Raw genomic sequence first — 3,241 nt, 5'->3', positions numbered from 1 at the left:
AGCCAGGGCTGCATCTAGCCCTCCACATGAGAGGAGACAGATCTTGTGTTCACACAGCAAACACTCAAATAGATCATCTGGTAGAGTCAAACAATAACCACTCCGGTATCCACTCTTAAGTTAGAACAAAATATCTGGTCTTCCATCACATAATCATGATACGTACAGGGGGGAAATAGAAAACACTGGAAATGTGTTTCAGCAACCTACAGAACTACAGAAAACACTAAAAATTCATTACTGTTTCATATAAACTGGATGATGTTTGTTTTTAACTTTGAATTCCTCAAAAACTATTTCAAGGAAAGAAAAGGTGACTTTTTGGCATTAGATGTGTTAATGACATTAAATCGGTTCAGACTCCTGACTCCCTTCTACCTGTTTTCTTCAAAAGCTCAGAACAGCACCTGCTTCAAAACTAATTCTTAATCTGAACAGACAAGCATACTTTTCCTGACTTCAACCACTACTGCAGCATTTGCTTGGCTAGAACAGCAGCAGATGAACATATGTGGTCATAAAAGCATAGAAAACTCTCCTTCCTTCTGTGAAAATAATTGTACATTCTATTGTACAATAGAATCCAACATGAAAGATGGAAGGTATTTTTTAAATACAATTCAAAATCAGAAAGTTTCAACAGAAGGTTTAATCAGATACACCATAAAATACCCAGTGTGGGAATAGGGTAATTATTGTCATTTCATTGGTCTCTAACTACCTACAATTATGCCTTTATACTAGTAATCAGCTTGATACCATTTGATCTCCTTTGCTTTTTATCCATCTAATTACAAAGTAGCAGTAGATGTTTGCATCACAAAGACTGGTTTGAGTACCCATTGCAAACTCCTTCCATTTTCAAATGTCTGCATTTTTCCAAAGATGTAAGACTGAAAGCTAAACACATATTTAAAGGCATCTTTCATGTGCCACTGGTAGTCATGTATTTTAAAACTATTTTATGAAGAAAGATTCATCATATTTTTTACACCAGCAGCATACAAAACAAATTAACATGAAAAGCATGATAGAAACCTATGTAATCCCTCAATTTTTATAAATATATAATTTGGTCTGAGACAGGAAACGTGCTCTTTTTCACAAGCGTGCACCAGTTCTTGTGACCTTATGTGAAACACACCCAAAAAAAAAGGTAGATTTGGAGGCTGCTTTAGTAGTTAGAACTCTCAGAAGGGCTTGTCTGGATTCCATGATTTGAGTTGGTCTTTGGAAGATATTCTCTCTCACTCTTAGCTGAGCGCGGCCTCCTAGAACAACAGACATGTGTCGAGGAGATCCTGTGACCAGACATCTTGCCATGGTTCATGGCTACAAATGCCACTGTGCCTCCTGCCCTTTGCTATGAAGGCCAACTCAGCCCAGTCACAAACAGTATTAGGTCTCATGAAGCTTATTTTAGAGTTGAGGGATGATCCAATCCTACAAATTCATTGCTGTTAGGGTACAGCAACAACTCCACTCCACTTTGTCCAGAAATACTTTGGTTTTCTGGTTTATTGCCATCCTCCCTCAGCTATGACCTTTTGGAAAAACCAGTTGTGGCAAGGGAAAAAAAGGTATGCTTTGGTTTAGTGGGGACATTGGTCACCAATATGTGAATGACAGGTTCAGTTCAGCATTCAAAAAAGGGAATGGGAAAAGGTCTGAGGCCAGTGCTCCTGCAGTTGTTACAAAATGCAGTTCCTTTTTACCTCAAATTTAACCTTAACTGGAACTGAAGATCCTATCATAGATATTTGCAACCAAATTGATTTTAAAAAATATGTATTTCTGAAACCACACACTCCTTCATGCTTACTGAAATCCATCGGCAAATGCAGCCCTTCCATTATGCTTTTCTGGAAACTAACATAAACCAATGTCATTGTAGGCCTTAATGAAACAAAATGACTGCACAGTCAGTGACTCCTCAGGCTGGAATTTTTTCTCATCAAATCATGCTGTTCTTATCAGATACTGCAGTTAAAAACAACCCTCCATTGCCACTTTGTCTAAATGAGAACTTCAACAAATGTTGAAGTAGGCTTCTACTGTGTGAAAAGGCTCACTTTAGGAGGACTTAAATGCCTCTAAGAGAGGGGAAATTTTTTGGTGGTCCTTACTTGCTCAAGTGTTTCACAAGGGCAAAATATTCTAGAACAAGGTACATGTACTGCTGTGAATATTTATAAAGGGCAAATAACAAGTTATAGTTTTGTGTCTATCTGCGTATTTTATGCTCAACCTATCTTTCTCATGTTATCAGACAAAATGTTGGTGCTATAGAAGGTAGGATCTCATCTTACAGAGCCTGACCAGAAGGCTTGTGGCACTAGCATGCTCAGTGCCATGCTGTAGCCCGAGCTCAGTGCTGTAAATAATTTTGAAATAATACTGCATCATTTTCAGTGTTACAGCTTGCATTACAGAAAGATCAATTATGATGCTATAAAGTTAAAAGAACGCCAGAAAATGGAAGGACTCTCTACTCTTTGACGCCTTATGTTAAAATCTTCAAAACCCGCTGTTGTATATCTGGCTATTACAGCCCAGAGATGGCAGCAAGGAGAGTTACTTGCCTCAGGTGGGGTGTGTGACACACAGCCCTGCCACAGGCTGTGGATTAGTTCCCGAATCCATCTCGCCTGCCTAAGCAAGGTTTTAGGGAAAGCCTGTCCAGGAGAGGAATGCTGGAAACTACAAGCCAAGACCTCCTTCTGCAGTATTACTGCACAACTTATTTAAAATCCCTTCTCGGTTTATAGCTTCATTACTAGCACAGATGGAAGTGCTTAAGAATGAAGGAATTCCACCCAAGGAATTCTCTCTCTCCGTCTTCTTTTTTTTTTTTTTTTTTTTTTTTTTTTTTTTTTTTTTTATCTTTATTCTCCACAAGAATGCCCGTCAGCAGCTGCTGTCCAACACGCAGAAACCCAAGCCCTCCACCACAGCTCTATCTGGTACGGTCCCCTCCCCGGCACTGCCAGGGCCACACCATGCCCGGCTTTGGCCGCCGGCGCAGGCCCGCGATCCCCGGGCACGGCCCGGCACGGCCCGGCACGGACTCGGGACCGCGCCGCGCGCCCCCGCCGGCGCCTGGCCAGCCCCGCCAATCAGCGTGCGGCAGGAGCTGCCCGCGGGCGGGGCGGGGCTGGCGGCGTACGCGCCCTCGGCCTAGCGATTCGATTGGCTGTTTCGCCTCCAAGCCGCCCAATCGGAGGGTGCGTTGCAAAGGAAC

This window comes from Agelaius phoeniceus, chromosome Z, assembly GCF_051311805.1.
Source record: "Agelaius phoeniceus isolate bAgePho1 chromosome Z, bAgePho1.hap1, whole genome shotgun sequence".
NCBI classification, from domain to species: Eukaryota; Metazoa; Chordata; class Aves; order Passeriformes; family Icteridae; genus Agelaius; species Agelaius phoeniceus.
The sequence above is the reverse complement of the archived record's forward strand: the minus strand, read 5'-3'. Positions refer to the sequence as shown.